This window comes from Lepisma saccharinum, chromosome 8 (assembly GCF_977018435.1).
Source record: "Lepisma saccharinum chromosome 8, izLepSacc3.1, whole genome shotgun sequence".
NCBI classification, from domain to species: Eukaryota; Metazoa; Arthropoda; class Insecta; order Zygentoma; family Lepismatidae; genus Lepisma; species Lepisma saccharinum.
Window position 1 is genome coordinate 38,551,354 of NC_139236.1, and position 21,172 is coordinate 38,572,525.

The following is a 21,172-nucleotide window of genomic DNA, read 5'->3' on the forward strand; positions in this document are numbered from 1 at the left end:
AATTATGGATTCTCGAGTTTGGACTCCAATTTAAAATTAACCAGTAGACCTACATGAACACGAATTACATCAAAATTGAGCTTATTCATTTCTGCGTTAATCTATACTAACAATTTTTTTTTCAAGTATGCCTTCCATTTCTTATCGCCGTGAGAACAAAAAAAAAATGCCTTTTTTAGTTTTGCAAATGATCGCTCTCTTTGAAATCTTGTAAATAAAAAACGGGTAGTCTGATCGTAATGAAATTTTAATAGGTGCAGGCAGAAGGTTTTTAATACAGTTCTTAATTTTCAGATTTTAAGAATTGGTCCAAACACCGTTCTTATCACTTTTGTGGAACTACTTTTTCTTTGCATTGGGTAGTCGTTGCCCTACAAATACGATTTTGGTCTTGTTTTGAAGCTCTTTGCATCTGTTTTTAAAATCCATTATCATTATCAATTCACATTGCGAAACCGATTTAATAATCTTTTTTAGAGGTCCCGGGTTCGACACCCGGTGGAGGCTCATAGTGGTCCGGATTCCACTTTAAACTGTAGGTCGAGTCACGATTAGCCTTACTGTGCATAAAGTGGACTTAAAACACCAAATCAATCAATCAATCAAGATTTTTATTGAACGGAGTAAAGATTCATGTGGAACGCAGCTCCACACACAGCAATGTCCGTTGAACCGTGGAAACTGCGATTCAGTGATTAGCCTTTTCTCTGGGGGCGTGTCTCTCTGAAAGTGCACAAACAGTTCTCAGAACTTTTACTACACTTCAAATGAGAAAATGTACGTTCATCTGTAAAATTTGTGTTCATTAATGTTAAAAATGACAATATCTCCATTTATAGTGCTGCATCCCTTATCGTGATATTCCTTGTGGAACTTAAGAACGTTATGTAAAGCATTCCAGATTGAGCAAAAACGAACGTCTTCAAGCAAGCCTGTCACTATTACAAGTAGCGACACCTGTGGTGAATTCTTGGAAGTATTCCTTACGTAGTGCTTGTGTGTTCGTGTTAGATGGAATGTTTGTAAGTGATTCTGTTGCATTTGAAGATATATTTATATTGAATGGAAGCTCTAAACTGTGTGATATCGTATTGTGAGCGAAATACAGGATTCGTGTACCGTAATTTCAGGCTTTTTCGTGATACATCAATGACATTCCAAGTTGGTGGTGTACGTGCACGTGACTGCGAAAATTGTTTCGAACATTTCTATCGGTTTTTATTCATCCGTCAAGTTCAAAGAAAGCATATTCGTACTTGTAACGTGAATGTGATATATGATAAATGGATGAAACTACGTGGACAATACATTTAATCCATTCAGCATACAAGTGCAGGAAGCAATGTACATAAGGTATGTTACAAACTTATTATATTTGTTATTAGGTTCAACTTTTGTGACTTTGCGCCATATTTCTATCAATCAAGGTTAACAGCCGCTTCAGTGCCCAACCACGTTGAGTGGTCGAACTCGAAGTCTCACCAGGTTCTGACCTGCTTGTTTGTCATTTCTTTTCATTGCGAGTATCCCATCGACTTTTTCACTTAATCATTATTCCTCATCGTTGTAATTAGCCAAATGCGACAGACAAGTGACGTAAAATAAGTACAAGGGCAATGAATAGTGTTTGTATTTCGTTACTTTAACTCGCGTTTCTTCCGCTGTCTGCTAACCGCGACGATGAAGATGAGTGATGATTGGATAAAATTGATGCAGGAGTACTCACAAAGATCACATATGCTCATGCTGGTATTCGAACCCGGTTATTTTGGTGCCGACATCGTAAATCAACCACTTAACGTGCTCGTGCTACACCTAACCGGCTAGAGATTAATGACTCTTGAAACTAACTTGTAATTAAAAAAAAGTTCGATTTTTGGTGGGATCAGGGCCGGATTAAGACGAAATTGGGCCTGATGCTGCATACCGTCGATGTTTTTGTGTACAACTAACTTTCAAGGTGAAAATTTTACTACCCGTGTCTAGGCGTTCAAAACTGGGGCTCCAAATTTCATTCTAAGATTTATTTTCAGGTTAATATAGCAAAAGAAAACTGTTCAGAGTAGTATTGATCCGCGCCAACGTCGGTCGCTATTTAATATTCGCAATTTAATTGCACGTATTTATAACTAATTTGCACGGGTTTTAATTAATTCGCATGTACTTAGAATTCATTTGCACGTACTTAGAATACTTTACATTTATGTATTTGCTTAATTATAACTTTTATGAATATATAATTATTTATTTTATGAAAAAATATGTATATAGAAGGTAATTAGAGGTACTAAACGCTATGCATATGGTTTTATATTCATTACTGCAAAGTATGTAATGTAGGAATCGATAATAATTAATGTTTATAATATTGAAAATAAGAGTTTACGGTTTATGAACCGCTATGAAAGGTGGTAATGGGTGTAGGTACAGGTCCAATTACGATTGGGGACGGTCCCGGTACTCGAACCCGCGATATGTAATATTATTAATTAGTACTATGCAATAATTTCATTAAGTTATGAAACACGATGATCTCAGACGCTAGACAGTATACTGTCTCAGAATCTCGACTCGGCGTTGAAGGTAGGAGAGAAAGGAATTTGGGGAGTGTGCGTTCAAGGTCAAATGACGTCAGAACGTCAGAACAAAGGAAGAATCTGATTGACCAATCAGAGAACGCGTCGGTAGATTTTCAGAACCGGTTTTTTCAAGGTTAACCAGTACGCAAGAACAGGGGAAAGCTATGCAATACTGTAGGGCAGGGGAGGGATTGAACCAGACAACAAAGGATGTCTGGAAATGCGCAGCAAGGGTCAAATTTTTTGAAACTGCGCGTCGCTTGCATGCTACGACATGTTTCTGTCAAAGTATGCCAAGGTTACCGAGAACACTAGAACAAAGGATGATGGGAAGGAGTTCAAGGTTAACTAGTACGCAAGAACAGGGGAAAGCTATGCAATACTGTAGGGCAGGGGAGGGATTGAACCAGACAACAAAGGATGTCTGGAAATGCGCAGCAAGGGTCAAATTTTTTGAAACTGCGCGTCGCTTGCAGAACCGGTTTCCGCCGCCAATTAATATTCCGCTGAGGTTTGCCTCCAAGGCACAGGACGCTTTACCGCGTGTTTCAGGGTAGAGCGCTTGCATGTTAGAACAGGTTTCTGTCAAAGTATGCCAAGGTTACCGAGAACACAAGAAAAAAGGATTTTGGGATACCCAATTAGATTGGAGCGAGAATTTTACTCTGAACAAGGAGAACGAAGCGTAAGGGTTTTATATCTGTACTAGGAAGAAGGGAGAGCTATCAGGGACTGGGCATACAGTTTTCACTATGTGCTTTTATCACGGGGTATCGAATCTAGAACCATTTGATTATTGATTTAGGTAGTAAATTTATGTTACTGTGTGCTATTTAATATAATATTGAACTTATTTTTTACCAAACTTTGACTTTATGTCAAATCTTTTACAACTTTATGTTAATTTTTTACCAAAATAACACTATTTGTACTATTCAAGCAACATTTTTTATTATATTTTAGATTTACAAAGACATTTTTTCAACTTTGAACTTATTATTTTACAACTTTATGTTAATTTTTTACCAAAATAACACTATTTGTACTATTCAGGCAACATTTTTTATTAAATTTTGGAACAAAGACATTTTTACCAAACTTTGACTTTATGTCAAATCTTTTACAACTTTATGTTATTTTTTACCAAAATAACACTATTTGTACTATTTAAGCAACATTTTTTATTAAATTTTGGACTCTCAGACATTTTTTCAACTTTTAACTTATTATTTTACAACTTTGTTAATTTTTTACCAAAATAACACTATTTGTACTATTCAAGCAACATTTTTTATTATATTTTAGATTTACAAAGACATTTTTTCAACTTTGAACTTATTATTTTACAACTTTATGTTAATTTTTTACCAAAATAACACTATTTGTACTATTGAGGCAACATTTTTTATTAAATTTTGGAACAAAGACATTTTTACCAAACTTTGACTTTATGTCAAATCTTTTACAACTTTATGTTAATTTTTACCAAAATAACACTATTTGTACTATTTAAGCAACATTTTTTATTAAATTTTGGACTCTCAGACATTTTTTCAACTTTTAACTTATTATTTTACAACTTTGTTAATTTTTTACCAAAATAACACTATTTGTACTATTCAAGCAACATTTTTTATTATATTTTAGATTTACAAAGACATTTTTTCAACTTTGAACTTATTATTTTACAACTTTATGTTAATTTTTTACCAAAATAACACTATTTGTACTATTCAGGCAACATTTTTTATTAAATTTTGGAACAAAGACATTTTTACCAAACTTTGACTTTATGTCAAATCTTTTACAACTTTATGTTAATTTTTACCAAAATAACACTATTTGTACTATTTAAGCAACATTTTTTATTAAATTTTGGACTCACACGCACTCTCTCACACACACACACATCCACACACACACACACACACACACACACACACACACACACACACACACACACAGAGAGAGAGAGAGAGAGAGAGATATTTCCAAGTTTACAGGATTATTCTCCAAGTTTACTCAAATAACACAATTTAAATGTGTTTTGAATTATATTTTGTACACAGGAAGTGTGTTTCGTCAAGTTTTACCCTTTTATTTTACAAGTTTAGGCTTAATATTACTCAAATAACACAATTTAATCTAGTCAGGAAGGATTTGTTATTATATTTTGGATGCACAAAGAGATGTTTTCAACTTTTTTACTGATTTTTTGCAGGGTACGTATTAATTTTTATTTATTTTGTTTTGTATTATATATACATTTACAAATTTTTAACTTAGAGTTTAGTATTTATTTAAATTTTTTCAAAAACACTAAAAAAAGTACTTTTAGCTAAAATGTAAGCCACAGAATATATTATTATTATTATTATTATTATTATTAGGGTTTACTGATTTCCACTATGCTATTTTTGGTTCTGTATTTCTATATGTATTTATTTAGGTCCGGTTACGCCTGCTACGTAGGAAAGTTTGTTTATTTTCGAGTTTGCTGAGTATTTTATTACTTTTATACTAGGTAAAGTTTCCAAAATATATCAGGTAGGGCTCCATCCATATACTTTTGTTTTTGCTGTTTGGAGATGATGCGATCAGCATCACTCTCCATCTGCTTTTTATTTTATGTACCCAATATTATTTTGAGGCTTAGTGAATTCTAGAGCCTATTTATGCAGGAGAGAGGGCTTGAAAATTTTGATTTCAGATAACCCACAACTATTTGTCAGAGTATTTTAAAGGATATTTTATATTTATTATGTGCTACTAGAATATCAAAGCTTGCTTAATTTTTATGTCTGTAACGCTGTTATTGTATTTCTAGCTAAGGTTTACTGGATAAAGTACACGAAATGTTTATCATTTCGACTATTTACTTTTATACGAGGCCAAATTTTTAGTGTAACGAAAATTATTGTGTGTCTATAAAGACTGAAATCCCTTTACCGAAGCGTCATATCTGGACGCTTACCAACATTGTTTCTTTTTTTAAAAAAATATATATAACCATTTATCAATATATTCTCAATTCACAGGACAAGACGAAGTTCACAGACGACTGACTATATGGACCATAGGTCCACTTGCTAAACTTTTTTTCTATGCTAGAAGAATAATTTAGCCTTAAAGCCTTTTTCAAGGTATTTTTGAAGTATTACTGGTTTTTTGGGTGCATCAACATTTGGGTTATTTCTATTTTCTTTATTATACGAGGCCACAATCACTATCTGAACACTGAAATTCTCTGATTGAAACTAAAACCTTAGGCTGTAACTAGGGATTTAGTATGTATATCGACAATTTATAGGACAACACGAACCTTACAAAGGATTGTAGGTGATGTAGGTCCACACGCCAGAGCTTTGTTAACCTGCAAGAAGCATTTACAGCTAATGCTACGAGGAAATGAGGTTGATTTTTTACTGTTTCACAAGAATGCTATTTTTTATACACCCAATATTTGCTTTTCAAGTAACTACATGTACCAGAAGCACTTACAGGCCAACTCTAACTAGACTTCGACTTATTCTATATCAGGTGCTAAATTTATAAAGAACTATGATTGTGTATATTTCTGAGGAAGTACGCAAAAGCAGATTACCCGATTAAAGTATCTGAAAAACAGATTTTTCTATGCAAGTATATTTTTATTGACTGGATTATTTAACAGATCAAACAGGAAGACTGCAATATTCATTAAATGTAGTTCTATAGTATAGGTGGTTTCAGAGATATAAAAAGAACAAATATAAGATTTCGCTTTTTTTGCTTCTGAGGCTAATCGCGACGCTAAGGGTAAATGGCGAGGAAATGTAACGGAGGAGAAACAGTCCCAAAAGATATGGGCTGCATGTAAGTTAATACCACAGAGATATTACAGTAGGTGTAGGTTCTACCACCAGAACTTTTCTATTATAATAATACTAGTTATGCTGTACTGTTAACTAAAGATGCTGATATTTGAGAAACTTAAAAGCTTACTCACGACTTACTGTTGCACAAGATCCGATGACAAAATTTAAAAATTGTTATCGCCCAGACAGGGACTCGAACCCTGGACAGATAGGTTAAAAGCCTAACGCTATACTAACTAAACTATCTGGGCACAAGGTATTCTTTTCTTGAAAAGTTTGTTATGTTAAGAAATATATTGAAACATTTGAGAACAATCTTGGTCTGGTTCGACAGAGAAGGAGACAACATTTCCAATTTTTACAGACTGGGTTTATTTTTCCACTATAGAGGCCTTCACTATATGTAATTCGAAATGCTAAAGTTCATTTAGCTTCCAAAATTGAGGTAAAGATTGTGTTTGGCGAGATTAACAAGTTACAATTATATCCAGTTACGGACAAATAAAGCTAAAACTCTCAGATTAACTGTACTAGCCAAGTTTTAGTAACATTTTTCTCACTTTAGTACAAATACCAAAGAAATAGGTATATTTTATTTATAATTTGACAAAATGTACTAGTATTTAATTCACAAAGTTAGGTAAAAAACAGTATTTTTTAAAAAATATTGTTACTGCCTTCAAATTTTATGTTATTTAGCCACTAACAAGTGGTTTACACTGTTTGGCATCCTTTAAATAGGAAAAGAAGGAATTATTTGTTTAGTATTTTTACTACTTTATATTTATTTAAGAAAACAATTCTACAGTTTAACTTAATTTTTAACAAATTGTTACTAATTTATATATCAAAGTTATGTTATTTAGAGTGTATGAAGGCGTATAAAGTTAATATTTGTACTTATCAGTGCAACTAACAATTATATTTTACACACAAAAGATTATGTTTACAGTTAAATTATTTGAATCAGAGAATAATATTTTACAGTAATTGATTCATTCAGCACTAGTCAGTACTTTTATGCATCAGAAAGTTTTCTTAATTTTCTATTACGCATGCTATTTTGGGCTATTCTTAAAATGTATTTCTAAGGCAAACTGGTTTAATTTTCTGCTTATAATGCAAAGTTGACATAGTTTTCGCACAATGCATTGTACATTTGTTATATTCTCTACTTACAATCCTTATATTATGCTTATTTAATGTATAACTAACTAAGTCTCTAGCCTTTTTACACCCGAATGTTTATGACTGCAGCAACACATGCCTTTCATCTGTCCCTGTCCTGAGGAAGATCTATATACTCCTTTCCTTCCCTACCAATTTTCTTTAGGTCCATCTCTACATTATCCCTCCATCTTTGTTTTGGTCTTTCTATTGGTCTTTTACCATCAGGTTTTCCAACAAGAATCCTGTATACTCTTTTTTCCTCTCCCATATGTACCACATGATCTACACACCTAAGTCTTTTTGATTTAAGCATTCTAATAATATCTGGACATGAATACCAATTATGTACTTCTAAATTATGTAATTTTCTCCATTTATCTGTCTACTCATCTGTTTTAGGCCCAAATATTTTCCTAGGGATTTTATTTTCAAATACTCTCAATTTATGTTCCTTTTTCAATGTAAGGGACCAAGTTTGTTTACTGTATTTAACTTTCATTTTTTGTAATTAACAAAAATTAAAAGCTTATACTGTAGTTATTATATATTTTTCTATCAGCTTATTTTGAAATTAATATTATTAGGTATAGTCTTTGATTTATAACTATATTGCTTTTCTATCAATTTATCTAAGAGTACATGCAGACAAACATATGTGTACACACTTTTATGTACATAGATATGCCTTTTTTCAATATTTTAGTATGAAGATTGCACTTTAGCTATTCAAGCAAGGGTAGGACATCGGGGAGGCCAAAGGTAGGAAAGGTAGGATTTCTGATAATTTGTTGCAGGATTTTGTTTTCCAAGTATAGATGAGAACTGAGCTGGAAGACTGTTTTGAACCTTTTCATGAGAGTTTACATGTGAACTGTATGCAAATTGAGCACTATTGACTGTGCATGCTTCTAAGATTTGCTGTTATTTCACATCAACTCTGTGAGACTGTAGACAATTTTCCCATTTCAAGTAGTTTCTATTGATTGTATTTGTATATGTTTTGGGGACTTGACAGTTCTATGTTATGAGGCAGTTTATTGTAGAATATTTTTTACCTGATGGTATGAGATATTGAGTGTCTGCTGCTTTACTTGTAATTATTTTCCTTCTTGTGTTGTGTATTTGACTATCTTTTGTCCAAGTTCGTAGTATTTAGAATAATTGTTATTGACTTGTAGATGTAGGGAGTAATAATCCTTTGCAAGATGCCCTATACTTTAGTCTGAACATTATTCTTAGTGTTCACTTTTGAAGCCTTAGTATTCTGGTAGTATTATTAATGTAGAGGTAAATTAGGGTGAAATGTAGGCATTTTTCTGATAAATTATACTCACTTAGTTGTTTCAGCAGGTAAAAGTTGCATGATGGTTTACTGCTGATGATGTTAATTTGCTCTTCTTATGTACTATGTATGATGTAGCTTACTTGAGTAATTGGAATTTTCTACTGAAAAAGGATTGCTTGTCTATTTTATTCCTATGTTGTTGAGTTTGTCCATAAGCAAGCCATGTTTTTACTCTATTCTATGCTTTGGAAGAATCTAGATATATTGTGTTTGCAGTTTTATGTTTCTCTAAGGTTTCAGCTATGTAGTTTTTTAAACTGTGCTGTGGGTGTGACTATTGATTTCTCTTTCTGGATGCCATGTTGGTTTCTGTGTATTCCTCTTGCTGCTTGAATTTGACTTAGGTTGTTTGCTTTTTTTCTTAGATCTTTATTTGTTTATTTGTTCAGTATTTTTTTTTATTTTTGAATTTTAATTACTTTAATTTTACATTAACTAATATATTTTATTTTAACAACAAAAGAATTTACTCTACTAACAAAAATGTACTATTATAACTTTTAATTTTAGAAAATTGTATTTTTTAAACTTTAACTTTGAAAAATTGATTTTTAATTACTTTAATTTTACATTAACTAACATATTTTACTTTAACAACAAAATAATTTGCCCTAGTATAAAAACATGGCTTGCTTATGGACAAACTCAACAACATAGGAATAAAATAGACAAGCAATCCTTTTTCAGTAGAAAATTCCAATTACTCAAGTAAGCTACATCATACATAGTACATAAGAAGAGCAAATTAACATCATCAGCAGTAAACCATCATGCAACTTCTACCTGCTGAAACAACTAAGTGAGTATAATTTATCAGAAAAATGCCTACATTTCACCCTAATTTACCTCTACATTAATAATACTACCAGAATACTAAGGCTTCAAAAGTGAACACTAAGAATAATGTTCAGACTAAAGTATAGGGCATCTTGCAAAGGATTATTACTCCCTACATCTACAAGTCAATAACAATTATTCTAAATACTACGAACTTGGACAAAAGATAGTCAAATACACAACACAAGAAGGAAAATAATTACAAGTAAAGCAGCAGACACTCAATATCTCATACCATCAGGTAAAAAATATTCTACAATAAACTGCCTCATAACATAAAACTGTCAAGTCCCCAAAACATATACAAATACAATCAATAGAAACTACTTGAAATGGGAAAATTGTCTACAGTCTCACAGAGTTGATGTGAAATAACAGCAAATCTTAGAAGCATGCACAGTCAATAGTGCTCAATTTGCATACAGTTCACATGTAAACTCTCATGAAAAGGTTCAAAACAGTCTTCCAGCTCAGTTCTCATCTATACTTGGAAAACAAAATCCTGCAACAAATTATCAGAAATCCTACCTTTCCTACCTTTGGCCTCCCCGATGTCCTACCCTTGCTTGAATAGCTAAAGTGCAATCTTCATACTAAAATATTGAAAAAAGGCATATCTATGTACATAAAAGTGTGTACACATATGTTTGTCTGCATGTACTCTTAGATAAATTGATAGAAAAGCAATATAGTTATAAATCAAAGACTATACCTAATAATATTAATTTCAAAATAAGCTGATAGAAAAATATATAATAACTACAGCATAAGCTTTTAATTTTTGTTAATTACAAAAAATGAAAGTTAAATACAGTAAACAAACTTGGTCCCTTACATTGAAAAAGGAACATAAATTGAGAGTATTTGAAAATAAAATCCCTAGGAAAATATTTGGGCCTAAAACAGATGAGTAGACAGATAAATGGAGAAAATTACATAATTTAGAAGTTCATAATTGGTATTCATGTCCAGATATTATTAGAATGCTTAAATCAAAAAGACTTGGGTGTATAGATCATGTGGTACATATGGGAGAGGAAAAAAGAGTATTCAGGATTCTTGTTGGAAAACCTGATGGTAAAAGACCAATAGAAAGACCAAAACAAAGATGGAGGGATAATGTAGAGATGGACCTAAAGAAAATTGGTAGGGAAGGAAAGGAGTATATAGATCTTCCTCAGGACAGGGACAGATGAAAGGCATGCTGCAGTCATAAACATTCGGGTGTAAAAAGGCTAGAGACTTAGTTAGTTATACATTAAATAAGCATAATATAAGGATTGTAAGTAGAGGATATAACAAATGTACAATGCATTGTGCGAAAACTATGTCAACTTTGCATTATAAGCAGAAAATTAAACCAGTTTGCCTTAGAAATACATTTTAAGAATAGCCCAAAATAGCATGCGTAATAGAAAATTAAGAAAACTTTCTGATGCATAAAAGTACTGACTAGTGCTGAATGAATCAATTACTGTAAAATATTATTCTCTGATTCAAATAATTTAACTGTAAACATCATCTTTTGTGTGTAAAATATAATGGACATTTCCACTCAATTTTTTTTACAGCAGTTTTAAAAACTACACCCTGGAAAAATAACCCCTGCAAGTTCTCGCGTTTCTCTGCGTCCAGTTTAAGGCAGAAACGAGACTTCCAAAGTTGCGAGGCTAGCGTTGCGCTGAAAACACGCCGCCGCCATGTTACTACGTCACTCCTTAGGGAGAGCTCGTTTGTCGTCTGCTTCGAGCGTCCAGTTCCGGATGGGTAGCCCACGGTGAGCGAACACGTGCAGCAGTTTTACAAATCTGCCCCGATTTAAATAATGGAAGGAGGAGCGATAGGAGAAAGGAAAGCTATGCTTTGTAATGATCATTCTTCTATGGAATATCCGTGCTGCTCACGTGCAAGGTAAATGGAAGGGTTCAGTTGCGTGTGTGTTCTCAGGCCATACGAAAAATATTGCTTATAAAATTGGTTTGCTGACCAGACACTCAAAAATAATTTTTAAACTTATATTTATCGATACTTACCGTAATCTATGTAGTGCAAGATAGGAATTTTCACATTCTTCACTTTATTTATAAAGCCTATTTAACTTTCTTTTCCATAAAGCAATTTCAGTTTGTGTTCCATTTCTGTTGCGCAAATTATGATCAAATATTTTTGTGCAGATAAGAGAAAATACACTGAGAAGATTACATTAGTTGCACAGTACATATCTATACTTAGTTTATGTATAATTATTACAAGGAAATAATGTGTATAACCATGGGCGTATTTAAGGGGGATTCAACGGGTCCAACCCCTCTCTTTTTTTTGGTTCACTAAAATTACCAGTTTCCTTGTTCTATCCGCTTGTTCATGAAAAATTCCTTCGGACTTATTTCATTCTCTTAAATTAGAGACGTATAGGACGGGATACGGATGGGAAGGAAATTTCGTAATTCCACACACCAGATGGGACTGCAGACCAATATCTGCAATTTCCTGATAGTTTCGGAATTTCTGCGATAAGAAACTACATTGAGACTGTCAAATCAGTTATTCCCCCCCCCCTCGAATCATATTAAAGAAATTTGGTTCTTAAAAACGTAGTGACACAAGATGAACAGAAAAGTATCAATACTAATAAGTAGTGTGACTACATACACAAAACTTTGTCGGGTCCAGCACCCCTCCCCCCCCCGCTCCCCAACAAGCTTCCGGCCAGCAGTGTCCTGGATTTTCACTTACGAAATAAAGCAACCCTAATCATACCAAAAGTTGATCCATCCCTCTCCCCCGTGAACTACATATATATACGCCCATGTGTATAACAATATCCCATACTGAAATGGTACGATATAATTATTTTGAATTTTGTACTGCGAAAAAAGCCGCCTCATCTCGTTATCTCTAACGCATTAATTGGTTGGTTCACAACTTCACCACTAAGGATCCTATCGAGACGAGACATGGCAGCCTTGGTCTAGTTCTTGTTGAGAGTTGTAAATGTCTGTCTCGTGTTTATTTGTAAATGTCTCATTGACAGTCTCGTCTCAATTTATAAACATCCGTCTCGGTTTGGGAAGCAATTCTCGTTCTCGTCTCAAGTCTAGAAAAAATATAGAATTAACAACGTATGCAAAGGCTTATCATTATAAATACAAAAAAACCTTATATATATATATATATATATATATATATATATATATATATATATATATATTGATTCCTCGTTTCGACGGTGCAGCCTTCGAAAACTAAATATTATCCTGCTCATATATGCAAACCAAACTGCAGATTCAGAATTACCAGGAATGAACTGGCGTTGTAATTATTATACACAAAATTCATGCCTATCTGAGGAAGTCGCATGTTCCAGGTTTGACTCGACCTGGGCATGACTGTTTCCTTGTGAGTGACATTTCATTGAACTGGAAATTGTTACATGGGAGGATGTTTGCTCGAGACTTTGGGGACAGCTAGGGGGATGCTTCTATTGTTAATGTTAGTGTTGATCACCAGACGAGGCATGTTCCGTCTCGTCTCATAAAAGGAGATGGGACAGTGAATGATTTCGAAATGAGATGGGACAGAAGAAAAAGTTCGTCTCTTATGGTGGCAGGTTGGGTGATACTTAGATTGTGCAGTTGGTGGTAGTGTGTGTGTGTGGGGGGGGGGGTGTACTCCTGCACCCCGACTTCGAATACTGCTTGTAGGTATTCATCTTCATTGTAGCGATTAGCAAAAAGTGGGAAGAAATGTGATGTTAGAGATGATACATAATAAATTAACCATGCGTTCTCATCGTTGCGGTTAAACAAAGTGAATGGAAAAGCGACGTAAAAGTAGGCTAAATACAAAAATTTGCAATATACATTAAGTGAAGAAAACTGTCATTTACTGCAGGAAATTTAAAAACTCACGTACCTTTTTATACCGTATCACCTCTTATATTGCAGAAATTGGCGTGTAAACCAGTGTGTTCTAAAAGTATTATCTTAAAATTTGCGAAGAAAATATTATGACGAAAATAATTGTAATTCCAGAAAAGGCATTCCTATAACATTAAGTTCTTGTCAGTCAGAACTAACCTATGTATTCGCAATGAACAAGGCTGTTCACGTGTTCAGCCACTGACTGTTACAAGGTTTGTTTTGTCACCCTAATGGGATAACCCTCTACCGAGTGGCTGAATTATAGTAAATACTACTATACTGCTAGGTCATAATTCATCTCCAAGAAATGGACCACAGATTTTTGCACTGGAAGTTGTAAGATACTTGTTTTACACAGTAACAAGTTCATTTTCTGTCGCTTCCGCGGCTCATGCTAAGTTGACGGGACGAGCAGAAGCCCCGCCTCCACGCATTTCTAAGTGATGACGTCAGAGGACCTCCTGTCTGTGGAGAGAACGTTTTCAGATCTGTGACGTAGGAGGTGAATTTCAGCGGTGTTTGAAGGCGTGTTTCTCGAGAACCGAAACAAATATCGCCGAGATATTTTGCACATCTCATGTTTGTGTCATTATCTGTAAAATGAATGGATTTAAAACGTTTTTCATGTCAAAGTGGAAATGTCCATTGTTAGTTGCACTGATAAGTACAAATATTAACTTTATACGCCTTCATACACTCTAAATAACATAACTTTGATATATAAATTAGTAACAATTTGTTAAAAATTAAGTTAAACTGTAGAATTGTTTTCTTAAATAAATATAAAGTAGTAAAAATACTAAACAAATAATTCCTTCTTTTCCTATTTAAAGGATGCCAAACAGTGTAAACCACTTGTTAGTGGCTAAATAACATAAAATTTGAAGGCAGTAACAATATTTTTTAAAAAATACTGTTTTTTACCTAACTTTGTGAATTAAATACTAGTACATTTTGTCAAATTATAAATAAAATATACCTATTTCTTTGGTATTTGTACTAAAGTGAGAAAAATGTTACTAAAACTTGGCTAGTACAGTAAATCTGAGAGTTTTAGCTTTATTTGTCCGTAACTGGATATAATTGTAACTTGTTAATCTCGCCAAACACAATCTTTACCTCAATTTTGGAAGCTAAATGAACTTTAGCATTTCGAATTACATATAGTGAAGGCCTCTATAGTGGAAAAATAAACCCAGTCTGTAAAAATTGGAAATGTTGTCTCCTTCTCTGTCGAACCAGACCAAGATTGTTCTCAAATGTTTCAATATATTTCTTAACATAACAAACTTTTCAAGAAAAGAATACCTTGTGCCCAGATAGTTTAGTTAGTATAGCGTTAGGCTTTTAACCTATCTGTCCAGGGTTCGAGTCCCTGTCTGGGCGATAACAATTTTTAAATTTTGTCATCGGATCTTGTGCAACAGTAAGTCGTGAGTAAGCTTTTAAGTTTCTCAAATATCAGCATCTTTAGTTAACAGTACAGCATAACTAGTATTATTATAATAGAAAAGTTCTGGTGGTAGAACCTACACCTACTGTAATATCTCTGTGGTATTAACTTACATGCAGCCCATATCTTTTGGGACTGTTTCTCCTCCGTTACATTTCCTCGCCATTTACCCTTAGCGTCGCGATTAGCCTCAGAAGCAAAAAAAGCGAAATCTTATATTTGTTCTTTTTATATCTCTGAAACCACCTATACTATAGAACTACATTTAATGAATATTGCAGTCTTCCTGTTTGATCTGTTAAATAATCCAGTCAATAAAAATATACTTGCATAGAAAAATCTGTTTTTCAGATACTTTAATCGGGTAATCTGCTTTTGCGTACTTCCTCAGAAATATACACAATCATAGTTCTTTATAAATTTAGCACCTGATATAGAATAAGTCGAAGTCTAGTTAGAGTTGGCCTGTAAGTGCTTCTGGTACATGTAGTTACTTGAAAAGCAAATATTGGGTGTATAAAAAATAGCATTCTTGTGAAACAGTAAAAAATCAACCTCATTTCCTCGTAGCATTAGCTGTAAATGCTTCTTGCAGGTTAACAAAGCTCTGGCGTGTGGACCTACATCACCTACAATCCTTTGTAAGGTTCGTGTTGTCCTATAAATTGTCGATATACATACTAAATCCCTAGTTACAGCCTAAGGTTTTAGTTTCAATCAGAGAATTTCAGTGTTCAGATAGTGATTGTGGCCTCGTATAATAAAGAAAATAGAAATAACCCAAATGTTGATGCACCCAAAAAACCAGTAATACTTCAAAAATACCTTGAAAAAGGCTTTAAGGCTAAATTATTCTTCTAGCATAGAAAAAAAGTTTAGCAAGTGGACCTATGGTCCATATAGTCAGTCGTCTGTGAACTTCGTCTTGTCCTGTGAATTGAGAATATATTGATAAATGGTTATATATATTTTTTTAAAAAAAGAAACAATGTTGGTAAGCGTCCAGATATGACGCTTCGGTAAAGGGATTTCAGTCTTTATAGACACACAATAATTTTCGTTACACTAAAAATTTGGCCTCGTATAAAAGTAAATAGTCGAAATGATAAACATTTCGTGTACTTTATCCAGTAAACCTTAGCTAGAAATACAATAACAGCGTTACAGACATAAAAATTAAGCAAGCTTTGATATTCTAGTAGCACATAATAAATATAAAATGTCCTTTAAAATACTCTGACAAATAGTTGTGGGTTATCTGAAATCAAAATTTTCAAGCCCTCTCTCCTGCATAAATAGGCTCTAGAATTCACTAAGCCTCAAAATAATATTGGGTACATAAAATAAAAAGCAGATGGAGAGTGATGCTGATCGCATCATCTCCAAACAGCAAAAACAAAAGTATATGGATGGAGCCCTACCTGATATATTTTGGAAACTTTACCTAGTATAAAAGTAATAAAATACTCAGCAAACTCGAAAATAAACAAACTTTCCTACGTAGCAGGCGTAACCGGACCTAAATAAATACATATAGAAATACAGAACCAAAAATAGCATAGTGGAAATCAGTATACCCTAATAATAATAATAATAATAATAATAATATATTCTGTGGCTTACATTTTAGCTAAAAGTACTTTTTTTAGTGTTTTTGAAAAAATTTAAATAAATACTAAACTCTAAGTTAAAAATTTGTAAATGTATATATAATACAAAACAAAATAAATAAAAATTAATACGTACCCTGCAAAAAATCAGTAAAAAAGTTGAAAACATCTCTTTGTGCATCCAAAATATAATAACAAATCCTTCCTGACTAGATTAAATTGTGTTATTTGAGTAATATTAAGCCTAAACTTGTAAAATAAAAGGGTAAAACTTGACGAAACACACTTCCTGTGTACAAAATATAATTCAAAACACATTTAAATTGTGTTATTTGAGTAAACTTGGAGAATAATCCTGTAAACTTGGAAATATCTCTCTCTCTCTCTCTCTCTGTGTGTGTGTGTGTGTGTGTGTGTGTGTGTGTGTGTGTGTGTGTGTGAGAGAGTGCGTGTGAGTCCAAAATTTAATAAAAAATGTTGCTTAAATAGTACAAATAGTGTTATTTTGGTAAAAATTAACATAAAGTTGTAAAAGATTTGACATAAAGTCAAAGTTTGGTAAAAATGTCTTTGTTCCAAAATTTAATAAAAAATGTTGCCTGAATAGTACAAATAGTGTTATTTTGGTAAAAAATTAACATAAAGTTGTAAAATAATAAGTTCAAAGTTGAAAAAATGTCTTTGTAAATCTAAAATATAATAAAAAATGTTGCTTGAATAGTACAAATAGTGTTATTTTGGTAAAAAATTAACAAAGTTGTAAAATAATAAGTTAAAAGTTGAAAAAATGTCTGAGAGTCCAAAATTTAATAAAAAATGTTGCTTAAATAGTACAAATAGTGTTATTTTGGTAAAAATTAACATAAAGTTGTAAAAGATTTGACATAAAGTCAAAGTTTGGTAAAAATGTCTTTGTTCCAAAATTTAATAAAAAATGTTGCCTGAATAGTACAAATAGTGTTATTTTGGTAAAAAATTAACATAAAGTTTTAAAATAATAAGTTCAAAGTTGAAAAAATGTCTTTGTAAATCTAAAATATAATAAAAAAAATGTTGTTTGAATAGTACAAATAGTGTTATTTTGCTAAAAAATTAACATAAAGTTGTAAAAGATTTGACATAAAGTCAAAGTTTGGTAAAAAATAAGTTCAATATTATATTAAATAGCACACAGTAACATAAATTTACTACCTAAATCAATAATCAAATGGTCCTAGATTCAATACCCCGTGATAAAAGCACATAGTGAAAACTGTATGCCCAGTCCCTGATAGCTCTCCCTTCTTCCTAGTACAGATATAAAACCCTTACGCTTCGTTCTCCTTGTTCAGAGTAAAATTCTCGCTCCAATCTAATTGGGTATCCCAAAATCCTTTTTTCTTGTGTTCTCGGTAACCTTGGCATACTTTGACAGAAACCTGTTCTAACATGCAAGCGCTCTACCCTGAAACACGCGGTAAAGCGTCCTGTGCCTTGGAGGCAAACCTCAGCGGAATATTAATTGGCGGCGGAAACCGGTTCTGCAAGCGACGCGCAGTTTCAAAAAATTTGACCCTTGCTGCGCATTTCCAGACATCCTTTGTTGTCTGGTTCAATCCCTCCCCTGCCCTACAGTATTGCATAGCTTTCCCCTGTTCTTGCGTACTAGTTAACCTTGAACTCCTTCCCATCATCCTTTGTCCTAGTGTTCTCGGTAACCTTGGCATACTTTGACAGAAACATGTCGTAGCATGCAAGCGACGCGCAGTTTCAAAAAATTTGACCCTTGCTGCGCATTTCCAGACATCCTTTGTTGTCTGGTTCAATCCCTCCCCTGCCCTACAGTATTGCATAGCTTTCCCCTGTTCTTGCGTACTGGTTAACCTTGAAAAAACCGGTTCTGAAAATCTACCGACGCGTTCTCTGATTGGTCAATCAGATTCTTCCTTTGTTCTGACGTTCTGACGTCATTTGACCTTGAACGCACACTCCCCAAATTCCTTTCTCGTCTACCTTCACCGCCGAGTCGAGATTCTGAGACAGTATACTGTCTAGCGTCTGAGATCATCGTGTTTCATAACTTAATGAAATTATTGCATAGTACTAATTAATAATATTGCATATCGCGGGTTCGAGTACCGGGACCGTCCCCAATCGTAATTGGACCTGTACCTACACCCATTACCACCTTTCATAGCGGTTCATAAACCGTAAACTCTTATTTTCAATATTATAAACATTAATTATTATCGATTCCTACATTACATACTTTGCAGTAATGAATATAAAACCATATGCATAGCGTTTAGTACCTCTAATTACCTTCTATATACATATTTTTTCATAAAATAAATAATTATATATTCATAAAAGTTATAATTAAGCAAATACATAAATGTAAAGTATTCTAAGTACGTGCAAATGAATTCTAAGTACATGCGAATTAATTAACACCCGTGCAAATTAGTTATAAATACGTGCAATTAAATTGCGAATATTAAATAGCGACCGACGTTGGCGCGGATCAATACTACTGTTCAGCTTTCGGAAAATTCTCGTCTGTTTTCATCTGTGTCTATTTTAGGAATGGGCCTAATGCTGCAGCATCAATAGCACCCACCTTAATCCGGTCCTGGGTGGGATACTTTCGAAATATGTGTCTATGTCGCCAATAACCAGCCATCGATTGGTAAAAAAAAAATAGGAGTATGCTCAGGAAGAAATCGGAAGGGATTTTGAAAGTGTTAAAATTGTCAGCTCTGCTCTTTTTTATCACCAATTTTACCAACTTTGAAACTACTGGGTAATGTAGTACTCTGGCGTTGCGTGGCCAGTCAACAAGGATAACTTTTCCTTGACTCCGCACATCTAGAGCACGAGTACGTACTGCCGTTAGTTACATACGGAAAGGTTTAAAATCAAAGGCAAACATTCAGAAAGAAAAGTTACTTTTGAACAAGGTGGATTGATTAAAATCAAGTGATTAAAAATATTGATTTAAATCACTTAAAATAAATCATTTTTAGAATAATGTACATAAGGATTTTATACATATCAGAATCACTTTTCTTGAAAGCACACTAATCTTGTAATCATTGAATGGTGTTTATTAGGCTCTAAGAAAGAAAAATAAAGGAAACAAAATATACGTACCGATGGCGTGAAGCTCATACGAAAGGAAATTTAATATGTAAACTGTAAACACACTTAAATTCTCTTGATTTAAAATTCAATAATTTCTATGGGCAAAAATAGCAAACATTTTGTGTATAAAATTACACAAAATACTAATCATGTTAATCCGTAAATAGGGTCATTATCACTAAACTGTAAATAGACATTGCAGCTGATATTTTGCACATTAAAAAATAATTGCCAATATTCAGCTACAAAGAATTTAAAAATATTTTATGTTACAATTATAGAGTTCATCCAGAATGTTTTATTTTCACTCGAAGAAAAGTTACTGAAATAATTATAGTTTTACTAACCCTATCAACAAACATTTCGATAGAAAGTTCATATATCAGAAACATAAAAACGTATATTTACATATGATTTTTTATTTGCTTTAATCAAACTTTTAAATTATTTTACAAGGTCGTTTACTAGAAAAAGCCTTTATATAAAAACATATCTATATGTATGGTGCCAAAAACCAAACAAGCAATTTTATGCGTGATATTTAAAAAAATCGATTTAAATAAAATAAATCATTAAAAATGATATTTTAAATAAAAATCATGATTTTTATTCACCCTGGTTTAGGATATGTTAATGTGGGAGATAAGATTGAGGTCATTCCATGTCAAATCAAGCTTACAATGTTGTAATGAATAAAAACACAGCATATATTATTTATGGTTTTCTGTGTTTTTGGCCTTTGCGCTGGGTGGGCGTTTACTGCCTAAATGTAATTCTTGATTACGAGTTTATCTCCATACGATTAGTTTTAATAAGGGTCGTTCCATGTCAAATCATCCAGAATTTTGTGAAAATGTCACCCACCATCTCCGATTTTGATGAAATTCGGTACACTTATAGAACTTTTGATTCTAATTACAAAAATGACAACTTTTTTGAGATTGGTCAAGGAGTTCAGAAATTACGGGTTTTTAAAAATCTCCGTGTACGCCACATGCGGCTCCACTTTGAATGACACGCATTAGGTTATAAATTACAGTATCTTCTCTCAGGTTTTCCGTAGAAACTTCAAGTTTGATTTCTTTTGCTCAGGATAGTGTAAGCTTTCATTTAAATAAGATTTCAGATCAGTGTATCAATAATCATGTATTTTATGTATAGTTTCATGTATTTTTTATAAAAATAAATGACTAACTTCAAGAGCGAATTTCGTGCAATGCCCCCCACTTCAATTTCCCCCAAATTTTATATACAGGTATCTCAGAGTGGGTACTG

The 21,172-nt window shown here is 33.0% G+C and overlaps 1 protein-coding gene across 1 annotated transcript in view; it reads left to right on the forward strand.

The window, feature by feature from the left end:
- The first annotated feature begins 1,224 nt into the window (after positions 1 to 1,224).
- The window catches only part of LOC145991421 (transient-receptor-potential-like protein), an 885,379-nt gene continuing 865,431 nt past the window's right edge, over positions 1,225 to 21,172 (forward strand). Inside the window, exon 1 of the mRNA XM_083127420.1 lies at positions 1,225 to 1,353. The gene's annotated coding sequence lies outside the window, so the exon portion shown is untranslated. The remainder of the gene's footprint in view (positions 1,354 to 21,172) is intronic.